This window comes from Cavia porcellus, unplaced genomic scaffold (assembly GCF_034190915.1).
Source record: "Cavia porcellus strain 051 isolate PalLab524CR breed Dunkin Hartley unplaced genomic scaffold, mCavPor4.1 scaffold_24, whole genome shotgun sequence".
Classification (NCBI taxonomy): Eukaryota; Metazoa; Chordata; class Mammalia; order Rodentia; family Caviidae; genus Cavia; species Cavia porcellus.
In genome coordinates, this window is record NW_026947507.1 from 35,962,416 (window position 1) to 35,979,138 (window position 16,723).

Genomic DNA, 16,723 nt, shown 5'->3' on the forward strand with positions numbered 1-16,723 from the left:
GTTCCCTGGGCTGCTCAGAGCCTCTCTGTGTCCCAGCTTCCCTTGCCAGAGGGTCTGGAGGTCAGAGCCAGCCTGGTAGGATGGAAAGAATCTGGAGAAGATGCCCACCAGACACCCCTATGTTAGTCATTTCCCCTCTCAGCTTTTCCATCTTTCATTCAAAGCCCGAGAGGCTGACTCCAGGAAGGAGACGTGGCGTGTGAGAGACTTCATCATCAGACAGGGATGAATTTGCTAGTGTCCTTTAGCCCCATCACGCTAGGCAAGCCCTCTACACCCTCAGCCCCACATTTAGACACTTTGGTTGGTCCTGCTGTTGTACTGTTTAGGAGTAAAGATTAGCTGGAGACCAAGCACTGATTATACACCAAGCCTGGTGCTAGGCATTTTATCGCATTATCTCACTTATTATTGACAAGTGGGTGAAGAGGTGGCCTTATCTCCATTACAGACAAGGAAACTGAGCTTGGAGCAGCTAAATAACCAGCCAGGGTTCCTTAGCTGTTAAGTGATCAGGCTGAAATCCGAATCCAGACCATTTGACTCCAGCGCTCGTCCGTCCTCCTCCTCATGAAATTATATTGCTTCCCTTATATTACTCATAATTGCCCTGGATCATAATTACAAATTTATGGGCCCGTAAATGTCTCAAGAACAGAGACCGTGACTCACGGATTTCTGTTGTCCTAGAACGTGGTGCACAGTAAATACACACAGTAGGTACTCAATGGATGCTTATGGAATCAGTGTTGAATACAAGGCTATAGGAGCTGAGGTCCCCAAGGAATGTGGGATGCCTGAGAATGGATGCGGAGGTCAGCCGAATGGAGACAGTGCCAGCCTTCCAGGAGAGGGAGTCCTAGCAGCCCAGCAAGAGTGACAGGATCCAGGATGGTGTGCTGACCTCCTACTGGGGAAGCATCTGCAGGGCTCTAGGAAGTGTCTCACATGCTGTGTTCTAAGTCCGGCATGAAGGAGTGCCGTGCGAGTCCGAGGCAGCCCGTACTGGAAGGACAGATGCCCCTGACCTTGTAGGGTGGACTGTAGCATAGACGCTCCCTGAAGGCAGGGACTTCGTGACCTTGCAAATGACTCTGACCCTTGCAGGCCTTTGTCCTCTCTAATGCTGTGCAGGTTTCAAGGTGAAAACAGGGATGTGCACCTGGTCTCTAATCTCTTGCTTATGCTCTCTGCCTGGCCCTACAGCCTAGAGGGCTGGCGAGGTCTTCCTTCCTGGACGGAGGAGACAGCTGACATTTCTCTCACAGGTGGACCTGTCTCTGGGAGCTGTCGAGTGGCATGTGGGAAACACCACCACTAGCCTCATTCACAGCCCCCTCTGGGGCAGAGGCAGTGGTGCCCACTGAAGCCAACCAGAAGTGCCTTGCTGTCCCGGAAGCGGCCCACAGCCTGGGTAGTTTGCAGACATGGTGGGGTGAGGCTGCGGTGGGGAGGAGGGAGGCACTGAGTGAGAAGACCCCCCTGCGAGCCGCATTCATACAAAATGCATTTCCCAACGTATCCCTCTGGCCTGTCGAGGCCCTTCTGCTCACTGCTCTGTTTATACATGATAGACAACTAATTAACAGCCGAACCTCTTGAAAGGTCTTTTCAGAGGTAATGTTCTGACAGATTATGTCAGCAAGGAGCACTGATTTGTCTAAGCATGGATCACATTGTTTCAGACTGAATGAGGTGAATATTAAACTGCTTTAAATGTACTCTTCATAAAGTACTAATTACACACTCCCAAGGGAGAACAGCCAAGGAATACTAAACAGCAGAGAAGTCAACAGAGGGTTCTTTTTATAGTATGTTGCTGGGCTCTGTGTTTTTCTGTCTCCTTTCTTGCTCTCTCTCTCTCTCTCTTTTTACAGTAAAATCACAGCACGCTAAAGAATACACATTTATAGCACAATGCTTCTCATCTAATTATATGGCAATCATTAGTTTTAAGCTGGATGCATTATATTTTCCTTGATATATTATGCCTAAGGCATAACTCTGCATTTATTGCTGCTGCTGGCAGATTTGAGTCCCCTACCCCCCTTTTTCCAAACCTGAAGGCTTCTCTATCCCCCACCCTTCAACAAATTATTTAACCCCACTGTTAGTTTTCTTATTGTCTCAAAGAAAAAAAAATTACAATTTAAATTAGCAAAAAGGGGGGAAACAACACACCCTTTTTAATTTAAAGAAAACACACACACACACACACACATGGAAATTGTGTGTTTTAATTTAAAGAACACACACACACGTGTGCATTCTAGGAAGCTGTGCAGGTTTTTTATTATTATTATTAACTAGATGGTGTCCTGGATACACAATCTCTATGTCCCACGCCAGCAAAATTCCTTTGCAGAGAATCCTAACAGACCACAATGAATTCCCACTTGGTTAAGCCTCATTGTTCCTCAGGGAGCAGGGATATTTATATGTACGTAAATATATGTCTATATATCTATAAAGCAGCACAGGGGCAGAAGACCACATGGCAGGGGCATTTCTGCAAAATGCCTATCTGCAGATGTTGCCAGAATTCTGCTCCCTCAGTTTTTTGGGGTGTTTGTGACAGTCACCTTTGTTCCTGCTAGAGGAAAATCTGCTCTTAACCTCCACTGTTCCTCGTTCTTCAACTTTAGAGAACGTGAAGTCATACTGGACAGCTTGAAAAGCAAAGTCAATGTTGAGGTGCCCTAGATTCTTAGATTCTCAGTCCTATGGGAGGAAACGGCTAAGTTCCATGGGGATGGGTGAGCTGGTATTGATCTGCCTGATTTCATGCTGAAAATTCTCTAGTGACCATGCCACTAAAGAGGCAAAAGATGGCAGAGGCCAGAGAGGTAGAATTACTTCTGCACAGGGAACCGAGCAGGGCGTCTCCTATGGTCTACCTTTTCCTCCTCTACAACAGAACTAAGAACCGTGGGATGCTGGAGTTGAAGGGAGTAGAGATTTTCTTTGTTCTCTGTTTTACAGCTGGGGAACCTTGACCAAGAGGCACTGTGTACATCACTTAATGTCACACAGCTACCTGCAGTAGGGCTGGACCCCAGGCTCTTCACTGCCAGGTCAGTGTCCACTTCAAACAGAATGGTCCCAAGCAACTCTTCCTTCAGAAGAACAACCACGGGCAAAGGAACAAAGCAGTTAAGAGTTGCCCATTCATTTGCTGCTGAGTCCCTGTGACAACGTCCATGATAAAGAACTTGTGCCTTCCTGGTTCTGGGTCCTCTCTTGTGGTGGTCCAGCCCTCATGGCCTGGCTCCAGGGTTGGGAGGGTTTACGAGAAGTGACTGCTGGAGCTAGCAGGCCTGGCTTCACCTCTGACCTTGGATAAGGGACTTCATGTGTCTTTGCTTCTGCTTCTTCCTCGGCTGAGAATGGGGACATTATGAGTGCCTGCCTCACAGGATTAGCCATCACCACTGCCAGAAAGCTCCTGCCTTCTCTTGAGCTCTACCCCTGTGCAACAATTACCAGGAAAGAACGATCTTTCCCCAGCAACTACCATGGCTATAATTGTGCGTGGAGCCCCATGGACCAAGATGAACTTTTCTCCTATCTGAACGCTTTCAACACTTTCATTCATTTCGTTCACCACACAGCTTTCACCAGGTGACTTCTTTTTTTCTTTTTTTTTGTGGTACTGGGGATTTAACTCATGACCTTGCACTTGCTAGGCAGGCACTTATGCCACTGAACTAAATCCCCAGCCCACACCAGGTGACTTCCACAAGCCAGGGTCACATCTGAAGGAACTTATCACTCTGCTTCAGAGTTCTTCCTCAAGGGAAAAGAAAAAGAAGGGCAGCAAATCTGAGCTTCCATTAAGCTGCTGTAGTGTACTCATGGTCTTGGGTTGAAGAGGGTTCAGTTGAGTCTAAAACACACAGACACACACACACACACACACACACGGACTCCACCCTGGGTCATCTGACCAGGCTGCCTTTGTTCCCATCTTGTCTCTGGGATTCACTCTTCTCCTGCTTCTGCTGAGCTGTGCCCTCAAACCCAGGCTGCTCTCTCTGAGCTGTTGCTGGAGGTACCACGGGCTGCCTGCTACACGAATCCTCCAGAAGCACCGAGTTAGGGGACAGTCCCACTGCCCACTATGACCTAACCTGAGCACTGGGACTGGCTTCCTAGGAATGTGGTCACTGTCGTTCCCAGAGACCCTGAGCATCAAAGGGACCCGTGTCTGGGTTTAACGCTCTGTGGTTGTTGTGTTTGAGTTTCTAGTACTCTCATCTCTGAATCTGGGTTTTGTAAGTGAGAGCTGACAGAACAGTGGCGCTTGCACTGGGCCCCTGCAGCCTGGTCCCACCCGCCTTGTGATTGCTGTTTTCCTCTCAGTGGCAGCCTGGGCACAGGTGCCCAGTGGTCATCAGACAAAATCTGATGGGTCTTAGAGTGGGATAATTGCCTTTGTTCCTAGCTATGACTCCTACCCACCCCCAATCCAGGGACCAAACACATCTCCACATGGAGGTTGTGATCCCTAAGGATGTTCCTGGCCCTGAGGGTGGGAAGAATGGACTGACTTCCCCACCCTGGGTGCACCCAATTTCCTTGTCGTATCAAAGCATACATCTGGACCTCTAGGGACTTAGCTGAGAGCTTCCCCCTCACTGCCCTTCCATCCCATGGCCACTTGATTCTTGGTCCTTTCTCAGGAACATCTCTTTTCAGGGATGAGTGTAGCCCCACATAAGCCCACGTCTGGACTACTGTCGCTACTGCTGAGGCATGGCCAGCATCTGGTCTCCTATCTGCTCTTGACTGCTGCTGCCAAAGCTGGCATCACAGGAAATAGATGTGACCTGGTCACTCTCCTATTGAGACCTATTCCATAGGTTTCCTCCCCTGAAGCACAGTCGTTTTCTAGATCCCGAGGATATGATGGTGTCTCATACAATTTGTGATGTCTGCCTAACACAGTGCCTGACACATAGTGGTTCCCTGTTACAAGTTTGGTGAATCAGGAAACCATGACCCTTAGCATTTAGGGCCCAAAGGAGGGGACACATTGTGGTGAAATCATGGACGGTGTGGGTGCTGTCTTGGCAAGGATGAGCTCCTGTCAAGAAGGACTAGCAGCAGATCTAAGCAGGCAGTCCCTTGGCCTCTTTGGGTGGAAATTAAACGCACTTTCCTATTGAGCCCTTACATCTGCACGCTACATCTCTAGCCAGGCCGGGTGCTGTGAAGCCATCTGGTGACAAGGACGAAATGGTCTCAAGGTTGGCCACACCTGGCCATACATGTCCATAAGACTCAGGCAGTGAAGTCCATGCATAGGTAATGAGCACCCAGACAATGTCACACAGTGGAACATGCCGGCCACCAGACCCTTCGGTCCCTGCCTTCACGGAGGCTGCAGGCTCATGATGATATACCTAACTCTAAGCAGGACTTTCTCATCTCCAGAAGGGGCTTGGAGGACCCCTCACACAAGTTTCTGTAGAGGCTGAAATATCACATGTAAGGTGTTGGAGCCAAAATAAACCTCTTCTCCTTTAAATTACAGGTGTCTGGTATTTCGTCCCAGTGAAAAGTGCCTGCCCAGTGATAGCAGAGATGCTGCTCTTTTTTCTCTCCTTGACACTGCTCCGTGCCCCAGGGTGTCACTTTCATCCTCAGTGTGGCTTCTCCGTCTTGCTCACAGACACTCAGGGTTTGCTGTCCCTCTGGTCCCTCGTGAGTCACAACATGAGCTATGGAGGAGATTAAGCTGGCTTTGATTGCCTCTGCCACCTGATGGTCTTTGGCTGGTTCTGTGACCTCCCCGTGCCTCAGTTTCTTCATGTACAAAGCAGGGATAACAATATCACGCTCCTCAGCATGTGGTGGGGATGGAGAGAGGGCCGCACAAGGGCAAGGGTACAGCACAGGAGTTTCGGTTCCTTGTGAGTCACGCTAAGGGGCACCGTGGACTAAACAGATTCTCTCTCCATTCTCTCTCTGTGCAATTAAAAAGGGGCTGCTTTTTGCAGTGCAATAAAATGACTGGGGTGAGACTTTTGTGGAGGCGGGGGGGGGCAGGTATTTCAGGGGCAGGAAGTGGCCTTCCTTTCCTTCTGAAATCACACCCCTGAGACTAGCAGTTTTCAGCTTCAAAGCTGTGACACACTGGTGTGGGACCAGCAGTTGTGAGATGTAGCACAGACAAATATGTTACTAATAATAAAGTGCCACCGTTTTCGAATAATCCCCCCTTATTTCTTTCTCTTGGAAATGAGAGGGAATTCAAGGTTATCCCTGCAATGTCGTCAGACCTGCTGTCATCCCCGTGTCACTTCTGCAGGGTGGAAGAGGTGTAGGACCCTGGAGTTGAGCCTAGCGGTGTGGATGTGCATGGCCCCAAGGTCACAGATGGCCAGGAGAGAAAGTCACAGTTGACGGCCTCCAACTGAGACACAGTCATGAGAGCCTCTGAGAAACCAAAGGACAACAGCGCGTGGCACGGGGAATGAACGGCTGCTTCCACAGCCATTCGGCTGACTCTGGAGGAAGAAGACCATGACACAAATCACCATCTGCCACCTGATGCCATTTACATGGTGTTAAGAACATGCCCAATCAGTGGTGACAGCAGTCTAAATAATCCCCATTGTCGGAGGTGTGGAGTGGGAGAGAAGCCTGTGAGGCCTGAAAACCGGGGTACTGAAAACCTATAGTTTGATCTTGGTGGTGATTCCACAGGTAAAAAGCTGTACAGGAATTCACTTGAGATCTGTGTCCTTGGTATATGCCTTTGTAACTTCATAAAAAGTATGTGAAAGCCACTGTGGAGTCCTAGTCACACACTGGCAAGGGGTTTTCTGACAGCACCTGTTGGAAGTTCCCCAAATACTCTAGGGCTTAGGCAGGGACAGTGGGGTGATGATGTTAGTTCAGGACTCCTGGGTGCTCTGGGGTCCCCAGCAGGCTCAGTTTCCCCCTCAGGGACTGCCCTGAGCTCTTTTCAGTGGCTCTGCGGCTCCTCTGTGGTGCTCCCTGGGAGATGACTGACTTTGGGAACCTGAAGTCTCAGTCTCATTAGCTCCAGGACTGGCATATTGGCCCTGATCAGGAATCTTTTTCTGGTTTTCCTGATAACACAGCTCTGTAGAACAGTGGAAAGTGTTCCTTACTGGCCTGGAGTTTGGAGCTCCCCATCCTGAATCAGCTCAGATTAAGGAGTGAGACAGGCATGCCTCAGCCTGGTCACCAAGGCCTCAGGATGCTGAGGTGACTGCTCCTGGGCCACCCATGTGGATCTCATTCTGTTTGCTTTGTGTTACTTTTCACCCACCCCTTCGGTTGCCAAGGAAACGGTGACACAGCCCCAGATGAGACCTGAGCCCAGTCAATACAGTCTTCTGACTCGAGGTACAGGGAGGCAGGCCTAGCACAGAGGGCTGTGGGTGTGGGGGATCAGGGCAGTGTGGGGTAGGCAGTGGGGAGAGGGCTGGCTGCTGGCCCAGACAGAGGCAGTATTCTACTCTCAGCCTTGGGAGACCCACCCTTAGCTGTGTCACCAGCAGATACCAGACAGATGGCTCCAGAGGCCAGAGTGGACAGCCTTTTCCATCCTGGTGCTGTGTGGCCTGGGGACATTGGTTTCTGAGGCTCTATCACATCCAAAGCCTCTGTAGACCACAATAGAGCCAAGAGCCAGACAGAGTGGGTACCTGGGCACTGGACAGTTGGGGAGGGGGCACTGACTAGAAGCTAGGATCTACACAGACCCTTCTTTATGGGAGACATGCAACCTGTATCCTTTAGGGCTGGACTTCCTCAATTTGCAGGTCTAGTAGCTGTGGGCCCTTTGGGACTTTCCCAAGCCTCATCCTGTCACCTCTGTCCCACCTCAGTCTCATGCATCCTGCTGGCTCTCTGGATGCACCATAAAGCCATCCTTGCTTCCTGCAGATCTGCCTTTGCCTCTTCATACCAACTACACAGCCCAAGTGCCCAAGCTGGGAGCTGGACTGGTTCTTGTGTATGTGTGTGTTGTGTTTGGGGTGTTATCATGGTTCCTTGACAGTAGCACAAGCCTTGAGATAAGGTTATTCTGAGTTTTGTCCTTGGCCCCAAGCCACCCTGCAATCTGACGAGTTGACCAACAGCCTCTCTACAGGTGCCTCAGGTCTTTTTGCAAAGAGACCCTCTGTGGCCATGTGATGGCCCTCTAGGAGCCAGCAGCTGGACACTGCAGCTGGACACCGAGCTGATCCTCCCTCCATGACTGCCCGCCTGCACTCAGGTATTTCCCTCTCACCCAGTCACAAAACTTCGGAGTTATTTTTGACCCATCTATCTCCTTTGTCTCCCTTACCTAGTCACTTATCAAATTCTGTCAGTTCTTCCTTCAAAATGCCTCTAGCATATATCTCTTTCTTTCTAAAATACAAATTTCAGGGCCAAGGATACAGCTCAGCAGCACAACCAGTATGAGGCCCTGTGTTCAATGCCCAGTACCAAAATATAAAAATTTCATTGTTTTTCTTCCTATAAAAGAGGAATATGCTCAGTGTAGAAAATTTAGAAAATACAGTACTTATAACCAAGAGGAAAAGAGATTGCCCACAGAGCCTTCTGCACAGTTCCCTGTTCTCATTGCTTCGATCCGCGCACAGCTGGCCACTTTGCCTTGCCCATGAGCCTGCTTCTTGCTCTTCTTCCCTTCTCCGTCTCCATTTCCCTGCCACCCTCCTCCCTCAGGGATCTCTATCCATTCTCTCCTTGTCTTCTCCTTGTGCTACCTTTGAAATGCTGCTGTGGTGTTTGGAGGCAGCTGCTTTTGGTATCATGGTGGTACAATGGCTTTGTAAGAAGCAGGAGAGAGAGCCAAGCTGGCATGCTCGCTCTGTTTTCTGCCATGAGGTCTCTGTTGCCATGTTGATAATGCAGCACGAAGCCCTCACCAGATGCCAAGTGAATGCCATGTCCACTGCCATGCCCTAGGATGAACCACTCTCCAGGACCGTAAGTCAGATAAGCTTCTATTCTTTACAAGTGACCCCATCTCAGGTATTTTGTTATAGCACCAGATAGCGTACTAAGATACTCAGGACTTGAGTAAAAAGTCAGCAGAAGATAGGGTCCCGTCAGGAGAGCAGTAAGCACTGTGGGAGGTGGTCCCGGTCAGATCTGCCCCTGCAGCACAAGTGTGAAGCCCACCTCAGCTTGTCTCCCCTTTCCCCAGTGCTTACCCTTCTTGTCTAATTGTGCTTTTAAAACCTGTGTGTCCCATCCCTCCTCAGACTCTGCTTCAGCTGCATCTCCTCCTCCTTGCTACATCCATAGGTCACACCTCAAATGCCTCCTAGGTCCAAGCAGGTCCCCTGACTTCATCAGTGGGTGGGGTGGGGTCTGTGGTGAGCAGGAGAGGTCCTTGGTCTCCAGATCATTAAATGTAACCTCTAATTTTTCAGTGTTGCCCACTGATATCAAGATATCCTCCTTGATTTATGCCGTCACAAACTCATCCTAAATGAAAATTATCATTATTTGAAGTTGAATTTTGTTTTGTTCCAGGGATCAAACTCACAACCTCACGTTTGCCAGGCAGGCACTTACACCACTGAGATAAACCCACCGGCCCATGACAATGAATTTCAGTCTACCTAATCCACTGCACATCAGTTTAGTAACCCAGCAATTGAACTGTTGGTGACTTTCCTCCTGACTGCAGAGCTGACTGGGAGCTGAGGCCCCCTGCCCTCGTCACAGTCATGTTCCCTGGTGCATAGCCTGGAGAAAGATCAAATTTCAAAATTCCAAAGCATAGTTTCTCCTGAATCTGGATCACATTTGCATCATCCTAATGTCAAAAAATATTACGTTGAGCCAACATTCAGTCAGGGACTGTCTATAGTTCAGTACCGTAAAGTCCTTACCCAGGCAGAGGAGAGCTGTCCAACTGTCCAGCATGCCATTTCTCCTCTGGAGAATTCTGTGGCTCCAGTCCATGGGCCACTCCTTGATCAACCTGGATCCTCATGAAGAAGTATACACACCCTACATTTAGGTAGGGTCTGTGCTTTAGTGGGAGACACACTTATGCACCCATTCAACAAAGATTTTGGAACTGCAGATTTTGCAGTAAAAACCTGACTTTAGCTACCAATGCCAGCACATTCTTGAGCAAGTCACTTATATTCCCCAGTCTTCATTTTCCTACCTGTAAGGTAATGAGGATTATGAGGACCCGCTTATGAGGACTCGCTTATATGGAATCGTGTATGTGAAAGCATGTTGCAAAGCAAGAAGCTTTGTGAGGTGCCATTAGCACCCCCTTTCCCTTTGCTCAGGGCTGCTAGCCTGTGTTTCTAAATAGTGGGCACCAGCTGCCTGCGGTCTGGAGTATATGTCAGGCATTTAATAAAATCTATTTATGATACCGTATCTACCACCGTCAGTAGAGGATCTGCACAGATTACCACAAAACCATATGCAATGAAATAATAACATAGTGATGTTGATAATGATAAGTGACCTTCATGCAGCTCCTACTCCATGCTTGCCGTTCTCCTAAAAGCTGTATGATCATTGCCTCACTTCATCTTCACGATAAATCTATGCAGAAGGTACCATTGTTGCCAGCGTTACATAGATGAGGACTCTAAGGCTTAGTGCAATTAAGCAACTTCTCCAGGGATGTTGGGCTGGTGAGAATCTGGACAGGACAGGGAAACATCTGACACAGTGTTTAGCCTATAGCTTTGATTATTAGAGGTAACGCATGGAAGAGTCTCAGGTGAACTGTATGCAGCCAGTAGCTCGTGCCTATTACTACTGGGCTCCAGGCTCATTCCATATTTAATTTAATTCTCATAACAATGCTGTCTGGTGGGTATTTTTGTGTTCATTTTACAAATGAGGAGAGCAGCAATCAGAGAGATTTAGCATATCTACCCAGTCTACCTGGATAGGGACCGACAGGCTGCCTTGGGACCCACGTCTTACTGTCTCCTTGAGCCCATAGTCAGCTTTGGGCAGCTCAAGAGACTTGCCTCACCCAAACAGGTGAGACGGTTTGCCATATCTTTGATGATGGTTTTTCCATGGGCTGATTAGCCAGAAAACTCCTGTAAGGCCTTCAAGGTGTCTCCAATGGAACCCAACTGTCTCTCAGTAATACCTGAGCAGCTCCTGTAAACCTCAAGGGAACAAAGGCTTATAGAACTTACCCAGGCCTTCCCCACCCCCTATGTATTCCCCCCCCCCGCCAAGAAAAATGAAAGAATCTGATAATTACTTCTATCTACCACCCAACTGTACTAATTACCAACCTATTTCTTCACAGTGTGACAGACACCAGCTCTGGAAAACACATAGAGATAAATTAGCACTAATTGGTTTTCCTCTGGCTGTTTGAATTAGTATTTAAAGTTCCAATTACAAAGCAGAATAATTGCTATTAATGTCCTATCACAGTACAAAAGGCAGTTCTCTCGAGAGCCAGCCCAGGTGTATGATTACTCTGATTACAGCATATTTAACCTGGCTCATTAAGAGAGAGACACAGGGGACGGTTTCAATATGGCGGACGGGCCACTTCCTGCAGGGTAGAGAGCTAGAAGGGAGGACTGTGGCTGGAGGGAAGAAGGTGGGTGACGAAGAAGGGAAGGGAGAAGTGTGAGGTTAGGAAGGATAGAAGCCAGAGGGATTTCTCAGCTGGGATCCTGGGGCCTCTTCCTGCTTATGTCACCATCTTCCGGGGACCTGCTGAGGCCCAGCCTGCCTCACTCCCTCAGAACTTCCTGCTCACACTTGAGGCCTGTACAAGCCTCCTCAGGTTTGTGGTCCTGAGAAGGATGGCCACTGTACTGGCATCAGCTTGGTACCAGTGAATGAGGAGGGCTTTACCTCCATTCATACCTCCATCTCTCACTGAGGAGTCTTTGCTTTACGTTCACCAGCTCCTGGATCCTTCCCAGTATCATTTTTCCTCTATTTCTCTACCAGAGATCTTCTCTGCTCTGAGTAGAAGATTCTGGGAGAGCTGAGGATGGACGCTCCACAAGGGTACTTAGAGCAGCTCTGAGCAGGGCAGTTGAAGTAGGCTCCCACACCCAGGAGGGGGGAGTCCTCCAGCCTCTAAGGTGGGTCACTCGGATTGCTGTGGAGCAGCTATGGTTTGAGCTGGATCTGCCTCTTGCTGCATTTTTTTTTTCTTTTCAATAACTTTCCTTCCTCTTCTTTGTTCCTTTCTCTGATTCCCCTTCCTGCCTTCCTTTCTGGCTCTCCATTGCCCAGATCTCCTCATTCACTCTGGAATATGAAGAATTCAATGAATTCTTTCCTGGAGCAGTTGTGTTTAAGAAGGGAGGGCTATGTTTAACCCAAAGAAATGAGTCACTAATGGTGAACTTTCAGGCAAACTGAGATGATATTTTGTGGGGAAGCATGAGGATGTCACAGCGCTCTTCAGAGCCCCCCAGACAGCTGTCTACTTGCTGACACACTGGCTTGGTGTGGGCCTGTGCCAGGCACAGTCACAGCCAGAGAAGGAAGAAGATCCGCAGAGAGAAAGGCAGAAAGACAGGAATCACTTGTGGGCCACCAGGGTCCCTGCAAACCTGGCTGAGCCCGCTAACCCTGAATGTCAAGGTCACCTCAAGAGGGCACCTCCTGAGGAGCAGCTAGCCCTCTCTGTCTCTCTGGCCCAGAGTATGTTTCCTGGGCAGGCACCCTTGAGGCCTGTCACCCTCTTTGCCTTCTGTTGTCCTAGCTTGTCCCCTTAGAGCTCCTATGTTGCCATACGGGAACAGACCCATCTGACTTTCCCCCACAGGACTCCTAATAGGTCCTTCTCGTGCCCTCTGGATCCTTTTACTTCTGAGCCTTCCCAGGTAGCCTCTTCTCCCTTGGTCCTACATCTTCTGTGTATTCCTCCCCTCTGCATTCAGGGAGAGATACACAGGGCAAAGGCACAGTGGCATTCTTGGAACCACGACCAAGGTCCAGCCCAGGTCTGCAGCCCTAACCCTTTTTCTTTGTCTCTCTGACCTTGGTGTCCCACCTGTACCAAGGAGATGGACACTAAGGCCCCTTTGAAGGTAATAGTCTAGATTGAGGGCCCTCCTCTCCTTCTCCTGTCTACCCACCTGTTCCTTTATACCCAAGCAGCCTGCATCTCTTGGCAGTGTCCATCAGGGACCCTGGAGCCCTGAGAGTTTTGGCAAGGGAATTCCCAAAATGGGCAAAGAAAAGGCCTCCAGGGCCTGTCTGCCAGGCAGAAGCCCCTGGGTGGTCTCTGTTGGGTGGGCCCAGCTGTAGCAGCCCAGGCAAGGAGCAGCTCTGCCAACCAATCCCTCCTTTACAACCATGCTGGGAGGGATGTGCAAGGGCCTGTGGGTGGTGTTCACGTATGGGGGGGGGGATTTCTTTTTAAGAGACAAGGTGGGTGGAATGGGGGAAGCCAGCTGGCTGTGGGCTCTATTTCTACTGACAAGGCTTTACCCTGTAGGTGTGAGGAATTCCAATTAAATATGCAGCCTATTTGTCTGTGTGTGGGAGAGGGTTTGCTGGGAGGGAGGGGGACGGAGGCAGCGCCTCTGCGGCATACCAGCAAACCAGAAATTAGCTCCGTTCATCACAGGCTCACGGGGCTTCCCTCAGCCCTCCTGTGCACTCGCAGGAGTGGCGAGAAGGAGACAGACAGAGGAAGTGAGAGAGAGGTTGGGGAGGCGGGTTCCCCGGCTGGAAGGGCTTCCGGAATCTCTGAGTGGGCAGGAAGGATTGCCTGACTCCTTGGCTCTTAGAGGGGAGGGTTTCCCATTCTAGAGGCTGTGGCAGTGAGCTCCTCTGGGCCATCTGTGCCCCCCGGGGATGGCCAGGGTGGTCTGGGCTTCCTCTGGGACAAGGTGGGAGGTCTTTGATACACATGAGGTCTGTGCCCATGCTTCCAGGTTGGATATCATTTCTGTACCTCTGCTAGGGACCTCCTGAAACCGTTGCCTTTCTTCCCTCTATGCCTGAAAGTCTTACCTGGGGCCAGTGGTTTAGTCACAAGATGGAATCCTGAAACGGCAAGGCTGGGGCTCACATGTTCAGTGTCTTAGGGGTACAGGAGCCATTACAAACCCTTTGCCTTCCCTTCATCTCCCTTTTTACTCATAGGTGGGATTTGGTAGAAAACATGAAGGCTCCCCAGGTCACAAGGGCCAGTCTGTGTTGCAGCTGGTAGACACAGATAGACTTTTGACAGCTCCTGTGGTTATCTGGGAGGTTTCTATGGGTGGGGCACTTTGGTTGTCACTGGTCCTTCCTCCAGGTGTTCATGCCACCTTCTGGCTCCTCCATCCACTAGTTTCTCCTCTGTGGAGTCCCCTGTGCCTTTACTGATTTTGGATGGTATTTCTCTCCCTAGCTCCAAACAGATCCCACTCCACCTCTAACTCCACTGCTTACTTCCTGACCGCTTAAAATGTAGTCACTTAATGATAACTGGATAGATAGAGGGGGAATGGTCGGTTGGCTCTTTTTTCTAAATTAGAGAATCCAAGATGCTAGTTGAGTAAGTCAATGCCAGTCAATGCCACTGGCTCAGAGAAACCTCAAGGAGAGCCTGCTTCATGCCACTTGCTAGGGTGGCATGGGGGCATGGTCATGGCAGCTAGTGAGGGGCCCAAGGAGGGCAGTCCTAGGGAGACATGGGATGGGTTCTGGGCACAAGGGGGCACCACAGTGGGGTCTCAAGGGAAAGTGTTACAGAGCAAGTGGTTGCCTGGACATGGGCCAGGGCCAGCTGGTGAGCAGCTGGGGAAGAATCACCCCCTGCCTCACCCTCCCTGATTCCCTACCTCCCCCCTTTTCTACCTCTCCTTTACTTCTCCATCCTCCTCCTGCTCCTCCCTCTGTGGCATCTCTGACATTTACAGGATAGAAATCCGGCATGGCTCCTAGCACTGAGAAGAAGACTCTGCAGTGTATGATAGGATGTGGCCCTTGCCCTGCAGAGGCTCTTCTGGAGTTTTGCATTCAATGTCAAAAAGATAGGACTCCAAGTTTCCTCCCCAACTACTGTATCCTCTTTCTCTCTTACCCCTCCTCTTTCAACAGGAAGATGGTGACTTTTAGAGGAGAGAGCTGGGGTGGAGGTGGAGGCGATCAGAAGAGGAGAAAAAGGAGGAGAATTTGGGGAGGGAGAAGGATCTCTGCTTTGTGAGGATCGAACAGTAACAAGTCCATTTTTTGAGGAGGGAACCCTGCAGGCCCATTATGTGGGGTTTGCAGAAAAAAGACAAGGGCTATATTCAGACACAGCCTGGTTCCTTGCCTTGGGCTTGGCTAGGGTTGTCCTCGGTGGATGTCAAGGATGCTGTGTTGACCGTGAGGCATAGGGACTGTGTCACCTTGCCTTCTTGTTACCCTTCCCACTTCTTGCTTTGGGAACCTGGGACATTAGGAGCTGTGTAAGTCTTACAGATGACACCAACACTGGCCTCTAGGAGTACACTAGAAGAGACGTCTCTCAGCAGGAGGAAGCGACTGCTTCTTTCTGCTGCCTAAGATTGGGTTCACAGGCCCCTTGAATAGAACTGGGCTTTGAGCCTAGAAGAGTGTGGGCAGTCCAGCGCTGAGGTGTTTCCCTGAGCCCAACCAGGAAGCTGGGGAGCACCTGGGTGGCAGGTTGCCATGGGGAATGCCATTAGAAAGGGCAGCTATGTCTGCACTGCCCTGGGTGCGGGCAGGGGGGGAGACTTAGGCTGCAGGTGGGAGTTGTGCTGTATGGCAGGAAGTGAAGTGGCCAGCGGGGAATATGTGGCCGGTGGCATCCTTCTTGGCTTCAGATCTATGCACACTAGAGAAGACACAGGCCCCAGGATCGGCCCCTGGGCCCTGGAGGAGACAGGGGGGCCCCTGCTGCTGCAGGGTCCCATCTGACAGGGTCTCCCTGTGACAGCCGAAGGCAGCAGGTGGCTCAGTCCCTGGTTCCCACCCTTCTCAAGCTCCTCCACATGCAGCACTCCTGTCACTCTGGAGCTGGGGGCGGCTAGGGTGAGGGAATGTTGTGAATGGCAGAGCTGCTCCAAGCCCCCAGCCTTCCTCTTGAGAGGGAGGAGAGAATCCGACCATGAGGTGTTTTCCTGGCATGCAGGATAACCTTGTAGGAGGCAGAGGGAATCCAATTAGACACACAAGGCTGGGGAGCTGTGCCGGCAGCTGGGGGTGTGGGGAAAGCGGTGCTGTTCCCTCTCTGACTTCCAAGTCCTCAGGGAGACATTGCAGCCTGGCTCTGTCTGCCAGCTGTGTCCCCCATTCTATGTCCCCTTCCAGGATCACTACCCCACGGAACTTGTGGTGGGACAGTCCCCCCACAGGAGGGGACAACCCGGAGACTGCAGCACCACCAGACAATGGCTACCACTGGCACTTTCTTTTCTCCTGTGGCCCCTGGGCTTGGACTGGAGGCTGGCTCCTGTACCCTAGAGCTGGAAGCCAGCTATACCTGGCTCTCTACTTGTTCTGAATCTACCTGAGCTCCATGACAGGTGTTTGTATCACCTGTGCTGCTCCCCGGGGACTCCTCTCAGAGTCAATGTCCCCAACTTCCCCCAACAGCCAAATCAGGGAGCTGACCTCTGAACCTGGGCTCTGCCTCCTCACAGCACCCCACTCAGCTTCCAGCAGGGGCAGTTATGGGGGCGCACGCAGGAACATGCATATTGTAGATATTGCCATGTGCCTTGGCTGTTGTGGGCTTGCAGCAGGTGTCCTG

At 50.5% G+C, this 16,723-nt stretch overlaps 1 protein-coding gene and 1 long non-coding RNA gene across 8 annotated transcripts in view; one reads left to right on the forward strand and one right to left on the reverse strand.

Annotated features, from left to right (window-relative positions):
- Positions 1–5,530, forward strand: part of LOC134472718 (uncharacterized) — a 41,084-nt gene extending 35,554 nt beyond the window's left edge. The window contains exon 3 of the long non-coding RNA XR_010042645.1: positions 2,983–5,530. This is a non-coding gene — a long non-coding RNA (uncharacterized LOC134472718). The remainder of the gene's footprint in view (positions 1–2,982) is intronic.
- Positions 1–16,723, reverse strand: part of Pebp4 (phosphatidylethanolamine binding protein 4) — a 202,656-nt gene that overhangs the window by 38,208 nt on the left and 147,725 nt on the right. The gene's annotated exons all lie outside the window — the stretch shown is intronic.